Source organism: Erinaceus europaeus, chromosome 7 (genome assembly GCF_950295315.1).
Source record: "Erinaceus europaeus chromosome 7, mEriEur2.1, whole genome shotgun sequence".
NCBI lineage: Eukaryota > Metazoa > Chordata > Mammalia > Eulipotyphla > Erinaceidae > Erinaceus > Erinaceus europaeus.
The window spans coordinates 121,764,904-121,782,265 of NC_080168.1; the positions used below are offsets into that span (position 1 = coordinate 121,764,904).

A 17,362-nucleotide genomic window follows, 5' to 3' on the forward strand; every position below is an offset into this window, starting at 1 on the left:
AAGTCCAAAGTAGTTCTGAATCTCACACAGTGGCCAGAGCAGTTGAGAGAGCACTTGTCTTGACAACCTAGTCTGCTGTCTTTTATTTCATGATACATTTGGTTCCCATAATTCTTTCCTGTTTCTGACAGGCTAGCATGTTGTAGTGACCTTACATCATGACATGGCAGCATCTCAGTTAAATCCTCATGTCATTCTCATCCAACCTTGGAAAGTCTCTCCTATGAGAAAGGTATTGCCAGTATTGCTGAGGCTGACTGTTAAAACCTTTTTATCTTCACTAAATATATATATATATCAAATCAGGGTCCAAGCACACCTCATTAAGCACACATGTTACCATGCTCAAGGACCTAGCTCCCCACCTGCAGAGGGAAAGCTTTACAAGTGGTGAAGCAGGTCCACAGGTGTCTCTCTGTCTCTCTCCTTCTCTATCTCCCCTTCCCATCTCAATTTCTCTCTCTCTTTCTCTCCTAATAAATGGCCACCAGGACATGTGGTTTTGCTGCGACGGCATCAATAACTATGGTGGCAAAAATTAATTAAAAAATAAAACGTTCAAAACAGAATGGTAAGACAGGGAAAAAAATAAATAGCTTATCTGGCCTTTGTCACACTTTCTGACACAAGACTAAGTACAAGACTACCCCACCACCACAATGGAGGAAGCTTCAATGTTGTGGCCCCTCTCCCTCCCCCTCTCCCTCTCCCTCCCCCTCTCCCTCCCCCTCTCCCTCTTCCTCCCTCTCTCCCTTTCCCTCTCTCCTCCCCCAGAAATGTCAGCCCTGAGAGGTGAAGCCCCTGCAACAACAAAATAAAATAAGACAGAGTGACAGACTTACTGTTATTTCCATTAGCATTAACAATATCTAAACTAAAACAAAAAAATTTCCCAGGGGAGGAGGAACATGAAGGAAACACTTTAAATGTTCTCTGATAATCATTTACACTTGATCTCTTAATGATTACCTTTTGAAAGATGACTTACACTCTCCCTTTGAAAACTAGTCTGGGGTCATTATTAAGATGAAAAAAAGAAGAAAAGAAAGATCTGGATTTAAGATTAAACTCGAGTTTTAAAAAAGGGAGAAGTAGAGATAAGATGAAAGGGGGAGGGAATCTCCCTAAGAGCTTCAGTTTCTTTGAGGAAAATTGTTCCCTTTCCCCTAAATGTCATCAGTTAGAATAAAGCAAACACACAGTTCTTTACTCAGCCAGATATAATCAAAGTATTGCATTCTATGTCAATGCAATGGGAGTTTCCACTAATTGATAAGGACAGATCACTTGTAAAAATTACCTACCGGCCTCCTTTGAAAAGTTCGTTAGGACTTGCGTTAGTTCAGTTTTCTTTCTCTTTTCATTTCCAGGAGGGAGGTGATTAGGACTACAGTACTGGAGAGAACCGAATCTTCTGAGTCACAAAGCTAAGAATAATATAGTCACTGTCCTAATAGATTTTTTTTTTCTGGTCATTTATATGTGTGCTGATTCACAGCTAACTACCTACACACAGAGGGAAGGAAAAGAAAGGAGTAGCCTCCTCTCCCACTTAACTATGAAATACGCTAAAACAAACAAGCAAACAAAAAAGTACAGTCACTTTAGAAAAGGAATCCAACCGTCCCATTCTATATTCACAGAACAAAAACGCTTCCAATTAATTATACAGTGAGTCATGTTGAATAGGGGGAAGACAGCTTTGCAGAGAGCAAAGAATACTCCCTCTAGTTTGATATTTTTAAAAATTGGGAAAGAGGTAGGAACTAAGTTGCATTTGGAAAGATTTTCCCAACAGCTGAGTTACATTGATGAATTGTGAACCCCAGAGGTGAAGGTCACCAGTAAGTCAACTCATCAATTGTCTTTTTACTGAATTTAGGAGTCCGTGGCTTACAGTACAGTTTTCGCCACAGGGGTACAATGTGACAAGTGTCTGGAGAACACTCTCACCCCCCCAACTTAGACCCTCTTCCAACATCATGCCTCAGAACGCCTAGCCCTCCCAGCCCCTCCCTTCCCCTCCTCGCCCAGAGTCCTTTGCTTTGGGGCAATACACCACAGCCAGTCCCAAGTTTCACTTTTGTTTTTCCTCTCTGTCCTTGTCTCACAAGTTCTACCTATGAGTGAGATTGTGTAGTATTTTGATTCAACTTTCTCATTTTGGCTGATCTCATTTAACATGATTAACTCAAGTTCCATCCAAGAATACGCACTAGTTGAACAAACCGCGACCTCCCTCAAAAGATAAGAACAGGGGACTCGACATAAAGTTCTGTCTTACTAATTGCTATACCTGAGGCTCCTGCATCCTAGATGTACTGAAACTTTGGTGTAAAACCATGGGTCCACCCCCTCACTGTATACAAGACCGAGATAAGGAAAGGAGTCACAGCATAGACTAGTGCTGTTGTATACACTCCTTGAACAAATTCTAGTGAAATGTCCCTGATTACTAGATTCATCTCCTAGAATTCAAAGGATCCCGGGTTCACTTCCAAGGAAAAGGACAAAGCTACAAAACTTATCCACAAGACTCAGAACTACGAGGAGGAAGGGACATAGGAAACATCCAAGATTGTGGGTCACATACAGAAGACACAACAAGAGACCCATTCAGACTCCATACTTGTGTATAAAGTCAGCAAATGTTAGGTTCTGCAAACTAGAGTGACCGGGAGTAAAAAGAAGCACTGTAATTTAAAATCAAGTTAGGGGCAGGGGTAGATAGCATAATGGTTATGCAGAGAGACTCTCATGGCTGAGGCCCCGAAGTCCCAGGTGCAGTCCTGTCACTTCCATAAATAATAATAATAATAATAATAAAAAGGTAAAGGGCAATCAGTGATGAAGGGCCTGGCTTGCAAGTGTGAATCCATAGGTTTGATCTCCAGCACTGGCTCCCTTTGAGAGTGACAAAGACAAAATAAGTCTAATACCATGGATAATGAAGTAGTGTTTTGAACTCTCTCACATACTTTAAAAAGTCAGGAGTCAGGCGGTAGCACAGCAGGTTAAGCGCACATGGCGCAAAGCACAAGGACCGGCATAAGGATCCCAGATAGAACCCTCCCACCTGCAGGGGAGTCGCTTCATAAGCGGTGAAGCAGGTCTGCAGGTGTCTATCTTTCTCTCCCCCTCTCTGTCTTCCCTTCCTCTCTCGATTTCTCTCTGTCCTATGTAACAACAACATCAATGACAACAATAATGCTAACAACAAGGGCAACAAAACCCCCAAGGACAGTGGATTTGTAGCGCAGGCACTGAGCCCCAGCAATAACCCTGGAGGCAAAAAGAAAAACAAAAAAAATTAAAAAGTCATGGACCAAGGAACTCAGTGACCTGGCATTTGTACTGTCATGCCTTTGTCCCAGGCTTGAGTCCTGACACCATATGGGAGGTATTATGATATTAGAGGAAGCTTCGTGCTGTGATCTTGCTTGCTCACTTGAGTGTTCTCTCTCCTCTCTCCCCTCTCTGAATGAAGAAGCAGCCTGGAAGACAAAGAAATTATACATGTATGACACCCCTGACTCTGTAACAATAACAATAATAATAATTTGAACTAAACTTTAAAAATTAGACCAGAGCTGATTTAGCAGAGTGTCTGAGCAGTAGAGTGTACACAAGTGCATGAGTGGCTCCCTGAACTTGGTTGCTGACATTACATAAAAAAGCGAAAGGAAGAGGTGTCTTCTTCCCAGTAGTTAAATAATCCAGTCCATGACAACCACATGGCTAGTGAACTGAACAACACAGAAGCCAAGATACCAAATGCTGGATTAACAAGAAGGGGACAGCATTGTTGGATTGTCAGCACTTTCAGCATTCTATAGCAGTAAGGGATCTGATATGTCATCTTGTCTTAAAGGTTTGTTTGTTTGCATCCAGGGTTATCATTAGAACTTGGTGCCTGCACTATGAATCTACAGCTCCTGCAGCTTTTGTTTGTTTGTTTGTTTTTGTTTTTTGGATAGGACAGAGATAAATTGAAGGAGATGGAGACAGAGAAGGAGAGAGAAAGATAGACACTTGCAGACCTGCTTCACCGCTTGTGAAGCATAACCCCCCCCCCCCCCGCGCAGGTGGGGAGTCGAGGGGCTCTCCAACCTGGATCCTTGTGTGGGTCCTTGTGCACTTAACCTGGTGCTGCCACCGCCTGACCCCTTGTCTTAAAAGTTTTTGAAAAGTACCACTTTACACTTGGAATAGCCCTGAATGATTTCCTAAAGACTGGGAAAGATGGAGAGTCGGGCTGTAGCGCAGCAGGTTAAGCGCAGGTGACGCAAAGCACAAGGGCCGTTGTAAGGATCCCAGTTCGAGCCCCCAGCTTCCCACCTGCAGGGGAGTCGCTTCACAAGTAGTGAAGCATTTCTGCAGGTGTCTATCTTTCTCTCCCCCTCTCTGTCTTCTTCTTCTCTCTCCACTTCTCTCTGTCCTATCCAACAACGATGACATCAATAACTACAACAATAAAACAGCAAGGGCAACAAAAGGGAATATTAAAAAAAAAAAAAAAAGACTGGAAAAGATTTATCTATCTGATTCATGCCAAAACTTCTTCCTCTCCATCCCTGCTTCCAGCCATGTGGAATGAACATGAAATCTCAAATGACTGATGGGTGATCATGTATTAGTACCCCAGAACAACCAAAAAAAAAAGCACCCTGACTGGCTAGCCTATCATTTTCCAGGTTGTGGGCCAGAGGCAGACACTTAGTAGCTAAAATGTGACTGTGTAGTCCCACTCTGATCCATGTCAGTTATGTGACCATTCCTGGGCTTTGATTTTTCTCCTAGGAAGAACTGGATGATATACTCATGTGGCAAAAAGCAGCTTGAGCCACCAGCTGGTAAGCTGAGCAGGGGTGACGGGCGAAACCACAGGCCTGCCCCTTAAGCACCAAGCAGGAGTTCTCATTGTTCTTTTCTGTCTTCGCTTTTCATCTCTCCTCAGCACTGGAGTCTGCAAATAGAACCAACAGAAGTGGCTTACAATTTGGGAAGCTGATTTTTGAGGACACTGACATTTCCAATGGTTATATATATATACTCTCCTCCCAGCTGCTCTATTTGTGGCACTGCAGAATTGTTGTCAGGATAACACGGGAACTGACATCGCACATTAAAATCTGACAGGGAGAGATTCAGTGAGTGCAAAAGCCCTCTTCACCCCTCTTCTGCTCTGGACCCCCTGGAAGGCTCCCTGGTTTCCACCTGCAGCAACACACAAGTTAGGTTTCTAGCCCAATGGATAAATGATTCAGGAAGCTCATTTCAGCCTGACAGTGTAACGTTCCATCTCCCCAACAGTATCATAATACAGACTGATGACAAAGTCAGATGAAATAGTCAGAAACTCATTTCCCAGCAAGCTTTAAGAGTCCACCTGCTTCATATACTGATCACCTACCTAATGACAAGATACATTCTCAAATATTTCTTCTGTTTGGCTTAGAAGAAAGAAAAAACTCCCATTCCTAATGATATAAGGCTCACGAGATAAAGCTTAGGCTGCATCCCCTAGGTCAGTGGTTTAGATTTTGGTCAGCAGGAGACATTGTGAACAACTCAGTTCGAATGCACTTATATTTGGAAGAGCTTTTTTTTTTTTTTTTTTTGCTTTTTCCAAAGAGTCCTGAAGCAGAGAAATCGTGGTAGCAGTTGACATCAAGGAGGTGGAAGCTTTCAGTATCAACTGGCTGGTCCTGGGACCGGTGGGCTGGAGGATAGACAGACAGATGTCAGCCTTCCAATGCCTGCCAACAACCCACAGTGGACAGTGGCCATTTTGCCTCTCCCGAGGCACCACACAGATATTTCATTGGAATCCAATACCTGTTCTGTAAAACCTGAAGCAGGGCAGGTATTATATCCCATCTTTGCAGATAAAGAATGTAAAAATCCAAGAGAGCGTGTGACATTGATAATTCCAGAATCAGGACTAGAACACAAGGGAGCTGGACATCCTGCATGATGGTTCAAAGCCACCTACCAAAGTGAAGCTCTCGCTAGAACAGGCCTGAACACAGCAATTGCGTTTCATCTGTTACGTCAAAGAAACTGGCCACATAGAACAAACTGTACATAGCCAGGAAACTAAGGGTGGTAGAGTCAGCCAAGCAGTAAGAGGACATCAACTTGAATAAAGCTGTCCAACTCCATCCAGCAGGCTCTGTGAACACTTGTGTTCCCTCTCTGTCAGTGGAGAGATAGAGAAAAGCAGAATGCTTAATGTGTAGAATTGTACCCCTCTTATCCTATAGTTTTGTCAGTGTTTCCTTTTTCTAAATGAAAATTAGAAGAAAAAGAAATCTATAGTTGGCACCACTTTGGGGAGGGTAAAGTGAATGCTGAGGAAGACTAAGAACTGAGTTTCCGTCAAATCCAGCAAAGTAAGACTTCTAGTGGGCTAAGTGTTAAGGCTCGTGATGAGTGGATTGTGCCTTTTCCCCAACTATACAGAGCAGCCCAGACCACCACCCCCCAAACCAGTACTTCAGATTGTTGACTGTATTTGGAGATTGGGCCTCTAAAAGGGTTGTAACTTGGGTACTAGGCAGTATCGCACTGGGTTAAGCACACGTAGTACAAAGAACAAGGACCTGTGCATGGGATCCCAGTTTGAGCCCTGGGGCTCCCCACCAGCAGGGAGGTCTTCACAAGCAGCGAAGCAGGTCTGCAGGTGTCTTTCTCTCTCCCCACCTCTATCTTCCCCCTCCTCTCTCACTTTCTCTCTATCTTATCTTATTTTAAAAAGAAGAAGAAGAAGAAGAAGAAGAAGAAGAAGAAGAAGAAGAAGAAGAAGGAGAAGGAGAAGGAGAAGGAGAAGGAGAAGGAGAAGGAGAAGGAGAAGGAGAAGGAGAAGGAGAAGGAGAAGGAGAAGGAGAAGGAGAAGGAGAAGAAGAAGAAGAAGAAAGGGAAAAAGTGGTTTCCAGGAGCAGTAGATTCATAGTCAAAACCCTAGAGGCAAAAGAAAGAAAGAAAGAAAGAAAGAAAGAAAGAAAGAAAGAAAGAAAGAAAGAAAGAAAGAAAGAGAGAGAGAGAGAAAGAGAGAAAAGGAAAGAAGAGAAAGAAAGGAAGAAAGGTGTTGACTTAGATGAGATCATTAGGTCGAGCCTAAATACAATCACAGGCGCGACTTTAGAAGAATAGAGACACAAAGTAAGTACAGACTTAGGGGTCTACTCTACATGGACACACAGGAAGCAGGATCACTGCCACTCGGCAGGAATGTGCAAGAGTTCTACTCAAGCATAAACTGGGTAGGCACAGTATGTGACTTTGGGGTCCCACCCACATTGTGAACGATCTCTGAATCTATGAATCTGTACCCATACATCAGGGATAGGTGTGGAGATTATAAGACTGGGTGGAGGGCACAGAGGGAAGACAGAGATGGCTCACCCAGTTGAGCATATATGTTACAATGTGCAAGTACCCAGGTTCAAGGCCCCAGACCCACATGCAGGAAGAAATCTTCATGAACAGTGAAGTAGTGTTGTGGGTATTTTTTTTCTCTCTCTATCCCTTTCTATCTCCCCTTTTCCTATAAATTTCTCTCTATCTCTATACAATAAAATTTTTTTTTTAAAAAAAGGAACTTAAAAAAGGTTATGGTAGTGAGAATGCATGAGAATTAGTGGAATAGTTACCCGGGAGAGTGCCTACTTGGCCATGACCCAAGTTCCAGTTGGTTTTCCCTGCACTAGGGGATACTTTGATGCTACGGTGTCTTTCTGTCTCTGTCTGACTATCTGAAAAAAAAAGTCAGCTTAGAGTGGTGAATCCCCCAGAACAATAACCAAAAAAAAAAAAAAAAAAAAAAAAACAAGAAGAGAAGAATAATACCAAGAAAACTAGAAATGTAACTACTGGGACTCCCAAAACAGTGACCTGTAAGAAAATATCTAACTCCTTCCCTGGGCTGAGGACCTCACCGGTGTGTCCTGGAACCCCATCTCTCCAGAGCCCCCCCATCCCACCCCACTAGAGAAAGATAGAAACAAGCTGGGGGTATGGATCCACCTGCCAATGTCTATGTCCAGCAGAAAAGCAATTACAGAAGCCAGAACTCCCACCTTCTGCACCCTAAAAAGAATTTGGGTCCTACTCCCAGTGGGGAAGAAATGATAGAGGGAGATGAGCAGAGGACTCTGAACTCCCAAATCCATCAGCACCCGGAGAGAGAGGAGGGAAGGAACATTTGGGTGTAATAATAGGTGTAGGTGTGACCTGGAAAGGAAGAGAAGATGGGACCATAGGAAAAAAAAGGGGGGGCAAATATATACAAATGCAGACAGTTAGTATAAATAATAGTTCACCCATATCTGCAACCTTAAGAGAACTGCTGCAGCTTCCAGCGGAGGAATTGGGGATCCGGAGCTCTGGTGGTAGCAACAGTGTGGAGTCGTACCCCTGTTTTCTTGTAATTTTATAAATCAATATTAAATCACTGCTAAAATTATAAAGAGAGAGAGAGAGAGAGAGAGAGAGAAGTAAACATCTACTTCACCACAGAGACTAAGATGGGAGGCGCAAGTCTGAGAAGACACTGAGTTCCAGATAAAGAAGAATGGCCACCACGGGAGGAACAGGGTCCAATGTCCCCACTGGCCCCGTGAAGCATGAGCAGAGGAGAGGAAGCTGCCTGAGACAGGAAGGCTGAGCAGCTCAGAGGAGTGAGGGGGTCAAGGTTCAAATCCCTACCTCACTGACATGCTCTCAGTGTGTGGGTTAACAGTTCAATGATCTGTGCTCAAGTATAGATTCCGTAGGATGTCGGTCCAAAACAGATGACCAACAACCCTGTTTCAGAAGACTAGAACACTCCAGAAGCCAGGGCGACACTGAACCATGGAGCCTGCTGCTTTGGAACTAGAACATAAATAAATAAATAAATAAATAAATAAATAAATAAATAAATAAACAAACAAATAAAGTATATTACATCAAAGTAAAAGACTCTGGGGTGGGGATGGGGGGCTCTGGTCCTGGAACATGATGGCAGAGGAGGACCTAGAGGGGACTAGTAAGAAACGTTATACATGGGGAGTCAGCCGGTAGCGCAGCGGGTTAAGTGCACGTGGCGCAAAGCACAAGGACCGGCAGAAGGATCCCGGTTCAAGCCCCGGGCTCCCCACCTGCAGGGGAGTCGCCTTCACAGGCAGTGAAGCAGGTCTGCAGGTGTCTATCTTTCTCTCCCCCTCTCTATCTTCCCCTCCTCTCTCCATTTCTCTCTGTCCTATCCAACAATGACGACAACAATAATAACTACAACAATAAAGCAACAAGGGCAACAAAAGGGAATAAGCAAATAAATAAATATTAAAAATAGTGTTACACATGTACAAATCATTGTATTTTACTGTTGACTGTAAACCATTAACTCCCCCCCATAAATAAAGTAAAATAAAATAAAGAATAAAAATTAAAACAAAACCTCTATACTTAACTTGTGAGAACAGATACCTGTTTGTGGAACTTAAGAAAGGATTGAGCTTAACCAGGGGTTAACTTTTCCTCTTGTGGCTCTTTCCTTATGTGAAGCAGTTTCTGTGCATAGTTGAGTTCAAAACACTGGTCGCTGGAAAGGCAGAGCCATGAAGCACTTAGGCTCCGTGCCCATGGTTTCTGTGCTCACGTTTCATCTGGGTTACAATGGAGCCACCTTGCCACATTATGTAAGATGACTAGACTTCAGTTCTCTCACCAGTAAGGTGATAGTAATCGTCACGCCAACTTCAGTAGCTTAGTATAAGTATTTGCTAAGTACAACGGTGCCTGCCTAAACAGCCAAGAACCACCTCTGATTATAATTCTGGCTTGTCTACCTAGAAATTCCCCTAAGCATAAGAGTCACAGTAACAATTAAACAAGGTTTCTGGACCCTCCTGGAGTTGCTGGGGTCAGACACAAACGTGAAGAGAGATCTATTCAAAAGCAGAAATCCAGTCATCTCTGCCATTCACAGTGTTAGCATATAAAATCCTTTTCAAATGCCCAGGTTTAAAATTAATAATAATCACTGCTGGTGTATTGCACCAAAGTTAAAAAGACTCTGGGGTGGGGGTGGGGGTTTCAGGTCCTGGAACAAGATGGCAGAGGAGAAACTAGAGAAGGTTGAATTGTTATGTGGAAAACTGAGAAATGTTACACATTACAAACTGCTATATTTTACTGTTGACTATAAACCATTCATCCCCCAATAAAGAAATAATAATAATAGTAATTATAATAGCAATAATCTCCGTCAGTCAGGATTATCTATCTTGATAATACTTTTGCCTCATTTGCTGTAAACATTTCTGTGACATTGAGAAATAATGCCCAAGTCATTGAAAAAGAAAGAAGTCACCGGGAAACTATGTACTGAAGCTCATATATGAAAGTGTTAAGTGAAAATATGCACACGTACACACCCACACACACACAAAGTTAATTCAAATCTTATCCTCATGGTCAGGGCTCTTGGTGCACTTGTTGGCAAATAAATGTTTGATTTGTACCTGAACGAACAGAATCAAACTCATGAGTTAAAAAAAAAATGTGAGTGGTAAATTATCTTTGAAAAACATCCTAATAATCACAGACTTGTATTGAGCTCTTATTAGATGAGCTAATACAAGTACTGTATGAAGACTAAACATAGTTGTTACACTGCAGTTTTATAAAAAGTCATCTGGGGATAGATCCTAAGGAACCCAACACACCCATCCAAAAAGATCTGTGTACACATATGTTCTTAGCAGCACAATTTGTAATAGCCAAAACCTGGAAGCAACCCAGGTGTCCAACAACAGATAAGTGGCTGAGCAAGTTGTGGTTTATATGCACATTGGAATACTACTCAGCTATTAAAAACGGTGACTTCACTGTTTTCAGACGACCTTGGATGGAGCTTGAAAAAATCATGTTAAGTGAAATAACTCAGAAACAGAAGGATGAATATGGGATGATCTTACTCTCAGTCAGAAGTTGAAAAATAAGATCAGAAGAGAAAACACAAGTAGAACCTGAACTGGAATTGTTGTATTTCACAAAAGTAAAAGACTCTGGGGTGGGTGGGGGGAGAATATAGGTTCAAGAAGGATGACAGAGGACCTAGTGGGGTTTGTATTGTTATATGGAAAACTGAGAAATGTTATGCATGTACAAACTATTGTATTTACTGTTGAATGTAAAATAATAATTCTTTTTATTTTTCAATAAAGAAAAATAAATAAATACATTTTTTTAAAAATAAAAATAAAAAGTCATGATGGGCCTAGACCTCAAATGAATCCCTCTCTCCATTGTTACTGGTCATCTCTTTCAGGAACAACAAAATAAACCCCTTTCTGGGCCCCCATAGGACCTTGCCCTCAAGTTGGATCAGTAACGGTAGAGAATGTTCCATCCTCTGAAGGGAGGATAGACAATATACTCTATGCTACACCTGAGGAAGATGGGTCCTGATATTGGGGCAGTTTGGAATGTTCCTACTCATCACCACAGAATGTGAGCTCAGATCTACAGGGAAGCAGAGGTCACATAGGCTCCTAAGCTGAATATGGGCCCCAGATCATATCAAATCGATGGGGCTTACAGTCAACAATATTTATACCCCTTTCCCATACTAGGGAGCTACACTCTTCCCTGATCCAGCTTTCTGTTCTTTTTCCAGCCATGACATCATTTCCCCAGACAATAACTTGGATCCACCTGCATTTCAGATTTCAGGCTCAGGGGAAAAAAGAAAAAAAAAAAAAAAACTAGTATAGCCACAGGTGGAATATAACTAAAATATGCCTATTAGCTATCTACAAAATGGAACACCCCCCCCCCCAACTCTTCATCTGCACTATTCCAGCCTTTAGGTTCATGATTGGTCAACAATTTGTTTGGCTTTGTATGTTAACTCTCTTTCAGGTTCCAGATGCTAGCATGATGCCAACCAGACTTCCCTGGACAGACAAACCCACCAATGTGTCCTGGAGCTCCACTTCCCCAGAGCCCTTCCCCACTAGGGAAAGAGACTGGGACTATGGATTGACCTGTTAATACCCGTGTTCAGCGGGGAAGCAATTACAGAAGCCAGACCTTCCACCTTCTGCATCCCACAATGACCTTGGGTTCATACTTCTAGAGGGTTAAAGAATAGGAAAGCTATCAGGGGAGGGATGCGCTACAGCGTTCTGGTGGGGTGAATTGTGTGAAGTTGTACCCCTCTTAGCCTATAGTTTTGTCAGTTCTTCTAGCGTTTGCCCTTCTTCTGTAGCCAGTCAATGGCTTTGAAAGTGACTGGGAAGCCTAGCCAGCATCCTGGTGGCATCTGGAACCGAAGACCCACCAATGTGTCCTGGAGCTCAGCTTCCCCAGAGTCACACCCTACTAGGGAAAGAGAGAGGCAGACTGGGGGTATGGACCGACCAGTCAACGCCCATGTTCAGCGGGGAAGCAATTACAGAAGCCAGACCTTCTACCTTCTGCATCCCTCAACGACCCTGAGTCCATGCTCCCAGAGGGATAGAGAATGGGAAAGCTATCAGGGGAGGGGGTGGGTTATGGGGATTGGGTGTTGGGAATTGTGTGGAGTTGTACCCCTCCTACCTTATGCTTTTGTTCACTAATCCTTTCTTAAATAAAAAATTAAAAAAAAAAAAAAAAAAAGAAAGTGACTGGGATCCATGTGGATTCAGTCGGCTAGGAAGGATCGTCAGTTTCCCCAATGAATGGGTACTCACGGGATGCACGTTTTGTCAATGTTTCCTTTTTATAAATAAAAAGTAAAAAAAAAAAAAAAAAAGGCACTGCTAATTTAACAGCCCTTCAGTATGGCACTAGGACTTCCCATGCACTGCTCAGGGAGATAAAGCAGTGAACAGAAGAACCAAAAGGTCGTTTTCTAGTGCGGAAACAGAGTAATACTGCCTAAAAGCATTACTATATCATAATGTGACATGGCATAGCACAGCACGATATAATATAACATCGTCTGGACTAGTATAGGGTTGGCATGCCTCAGGAAATAGACTGTGAGACTTTAGAGGAAGTGAATGCAGCACCAGGCAGAGAGAAGCTGAGCTGTAATTCAAAGTGAATAAAGTCCTCAGCAAGCCCCACAGAAAGTGCTCAGGCAGGCCAGCCTTGGGTGTACACATCTGGATATTTTGTCGTCTAACCTCCACATCAGTTAGACTACACATGCTGGCTGCAGTCCAAAGAGTCCATGACCTTGGGGGAGGTAGTTCTCTTCAGCCAAGGGCAATTCCCAAGGAGGATTGATAGCTGAGAGCTGACAACTGGCCCAATTTCCAGTTACTGGAGCTAAGTCCTTCACTCTTAATTATGATGTTCTTGACTGGGGCTTTTGCCCACTAGGATATAAACTCCATGAAGACAAGGGTTGATTTTTTTTTTTTTTTTCTCTCTAACTTGTTCTAAATCCCAGGAGCCGAGTAGCTGCACAGGGCAGGCATTTGTCAGTGTTTGTAAAATCAATGAGTTCGTGGAGTTGGCAAAATAACCCGCAGGTATAATGCACTTGTTTTGCAAAGAGCATCAATTCAGGTTTAAGCCTGGCTCCCACTGTTTCAGTGGATTAGTACCTTTTCCCTCTTTCAGTCTATGTTTCAATCCCTCTCTATGTGGAAAAGTCAGCATGGATTCGTGATAACAATAAATAAGCAAATAAATAAGCTAATGGCAGTAACTCGATTTCACTGCCAAACAAAAACCAACCAACAAGTTTCTAAAGGATGTGATCAGGTTGGAAAACAGAATTCCTTCATTAAGTGTCATTTACTAGTGGTACAAAACTTTGAAAAGGAAACTTCTTCTTAAAATCTCAACTTTAAACTGTGAGCAGAAATTCGAAAGTTTACAAGTTACTTTTTCATAAAGAGATGAAAGAAAACTACTGGATGATTTCACTCATATGTGAAATCTAGAGAACTGATATGCACCAACTTGCAAAATTCAGAGAAAGGGAGAGGGAGAGAGGGAAGCAAACTGTTTCAAAGACTTAGGAGAACTATGGTGGTTATCTTTGGGGACATAACATTAGTGGTAGATGGGGCATGGGGATACATACACATTATAATCTTACAATCTTGTAACCCACTATTAATTTCAAATTAAAAATAGGGAAAAATAAGTTACTTATTTCAGTATGCGGTTTTGATAGTTACTGTTAGAGCTTGGCTTTTGTTCGCCTTGAATTCACATGTTTCAGCACTAGTACCCAGTATCTCAAAATGTGATCATTTTTGAGATAACATCTCTAACAAGACAATTCAATTAAAATAAGGTCTTATGGTTAGGTCCTAATCTAATACGATGGGTTTCCTGAGAAGAAGAAGAAATTTGGACAAGACATACACATGCAGAGGGAAGGTTCATGTGAGTGAGGAAAAGGACCATTACAAGTTAAGGAGAACTGCATCAGAGGAAAAAAAGAAAAACGTTGGTCTACAGAACTTGATCTTGAACTTCTAGCCTATACAATGATGAAGAAATAAATTACTGTTGTTCTAAGCCTCTCAGTCAGAGTTGCTTTGTCATGGCAGCCCCTCTGACAGGAATATAATGATTTGAGCTGAGAAGGACAACTTGCAAAGGCACAACAGACCCAGCCTACAGTATAGGCTTGAAGTAAAGACCATCGTAAAAGGAAGTCAAGAGCTGTAATATATAATTAATAAATATTCACAGTGGAATATTAATTCGATGATCAGAAATAGATGATATTGGGGGGGCAGGCGGTGGCACACCTGGTTAAGCGCACATACTACAGTGTGCAAGGATCCCAGTTCAAGCCCCCTGCTTCCCACCTGCAGAAGAAAAGCTTCACATGAGTGGTGAATCAGGGCTGCAGGTGTCTCTCTGTCTCTCTTCCACTCTATCGCCCCCTTTCTCTCTCAATTTCTTTCTGTCCCTAACAATAATAAGTAAATAAATAAAGATTAAGCAAGAAAAAGAAGAAAGAAAGAAAGAAAGAAAGAAAGAAAGAAAGAAAGAAAGAAAGAAAGAAAGAAAGAAAGAAAGAAAAAGCTGGGGAGTCAGGCGGTAGCGCAGTGGGTTAAGCGCAGGTGGCGCTAAGCACAAGGACCAGCGGAAGGATCCCGGTTCGAGCCTCCGGCTCCCCACCTGCAGGGGAGTCACTTCACAGGCGGTGAAGCAGGTCTGCAGGTCTGCAGGTGTCTGTCTTTCTCTCCCCCTCTCTGTCTTCCCCTCCTCTCTCCATTTCTCTCTGTCCTATCCAACAACAATGACATCAATAATAACTACAACAATAAAAAAAACAAGGACAACAAAAAGAATAAATAAATAATTTAAGAAAAAAAAAAGAAAGAAAAAGCTGAGAATTTGCAACAATGTGGATGAATCTAGAGGGCTAAGAAAAATAAAATGAGGGAGTCGGACTGTAGTGCAGCAGGTTAAGGGCAGGTGGCACAAAGCACAAGGACCGGCGTAAGGATCCCGGTTCAAGCCCCCAGCTCCCCACCTGCAAGGAAGTCACTTCATAGATGATGAAGCAGGTCTGCAGGTGTCTTTCCCCCTCTCTGTCTTCCCCCTCCTCTCTCCATTTCTCTCTGTCCTATCCAACAACAATGACAACAATAATAACTACAGCAATAAAACAACAAGGGCAACAAAAGGGAATAAATAAATAAAATTTAAAAAGAAAAACAAAGAAAAAGAAAATGAGGGAGAAAAAAGACACTGATAATTCCTTTGTGGACACGGTGGGGGGGCGGGGACACAGGGGGAGTCAAAGGCAACAGAACTTGAAAGTTGCTTGCCTACTTGCCAAGCATTCATTCAGATAAAACAAGTTGATGTAATAAGAAAAGTCACTTTGTAGATCTTCCTCCAGAATCTGAAAGCTGTAATGGCCTTCTTCCTGTATCCTCCTGGAGGACTCCATCCCACAGCCACCAAGACTTCCCCTCAGAGTAAGATACTGGGCTGACTTACAGCCAAGGAAAGGGGGGGGGGGGATTTCAACACCAGTCCTGCCATCCTTGCTAGTATGCTGAACCCCTTTCTTACACTTTCAGACACAAGTTAAGAGTATTTATTTTCCTACCAGATCCCAGGTGGTGCTTGAACCCCACCTAGGAGACCTTGCCTCCTCCAGGAAACAAGGAGAACAGCTATGTCTGCAATGACTTCTGAAGCAAAAGCCCCTTCGTGTGATTACAAGCAGAATTCATCAGACTCAGAACCACCGGCCACTCACTCGCTGAAAACGCCTCTCCAAGAACGAATGCCAGCCCCTCACACACTTTTTTGTTCGAGGGCCTTCAGATACTCAGAGGTATGTTACCTCATGGCCCTGAAGTGTGTTCCTCTCTGGCAGAAACAAAACAGGTGAAATCACTCCACATTCCCCCCAAAGGCAACCTGGGGTCAGGTGTTACACTTTGATATCTGGATCCCTTGAGCTTCACCTTGAAAATGCACAATGGAGAAACCACATCATTGAATTTCCTGTTACCAGCCTGCCTGGGCTTGTTGACTGTCACTCATCAAAGCCCAGAGTCTTTGTAGAAAAGGCTTTTGGAGCCACATCTTAATGTCACTGAGCAGATAACATATTAACTGTTAATGGACACAGGAAAGGGCTCCAGGATTGTGTTCCTGTCTTTGTTAGAGAGGTAGATAAGTGACTTATTATTCAACCATGCCATTTAAAAAAAAAGAAAAAAAGGTTTTCAGAGAACTTCTAATCAGAACTCCCCTTACCCACCCAAGTCTTCATGTCAAACTGGCTCTGTTTTTTGTGCACAATTAGTCTTATTATCTTTTTATTAAATTATATTAAATTAGACTAATTGACTAAATTAGTAAGTTAGACTAGAAGGCATATGATTTTTAAGCTCGGAGTATGGCAGGATATGGTTTGCTTATTTTCTTCAAACAAGCCAATAAAATTTCCCTTGAGGGTGTCATTTTGTGTACAAAATTTTAATATATTGTCTTTTTTTTAAGTTTAGATAGTTATGGGCCACAATAGTTCTTCAGAGTGTCCTGCATTCTAATTTATGAAAACTCTCATATATATTGAAATATAAAGTGAAGTAAAGTATAAAACGAACTGTATTTTTAGTCTTTTTTTTCAATTAGATATGTTTTCATGTAAAGATTAGTTCATTCAAGGGGTGGGTGCAAGGTGGTGGCATGCCAGATTAAGTATACATAGTCCAAAGTGCAAGGACCTGCACAAGGGCCTGGGTTCCAGCCCCCGGCTCCCCACCTGCAGAAGGGACACTTCACAAGCAGTGAAACAGGTCTGCCGGTTTCTATTTTTCTATTTTTCTCTTCCCTCTCTATCTTCCCCTCCTCTCTCGATGTCTCTCTGTCCTACTCAATAAAA

The 17,362-nt window shown here is 42.4% G+C and overlaps 1 long non-coding RNA gene across 1 annotated transcript in view; it reads right to left on the reverse strand.

The window, feature by feature from the left end:
- Positions 1–881, reverse strand: part of LOC132539527 (uncharacterized) — a 29,106-nt gene extending 28,225 nt beyond the window's left edge. The window contains exon 1 of the long non-coding RNA XR_009550872.1: positions 843–881. This is a non-coding gene — a long non-coding RNA (uncharacterized LOC132539527). The remainder of the gene's footprint in view (positions 1–842) is intronic.
- Positions 882–17,362: the final 16,481 nt, after the last annotated feature.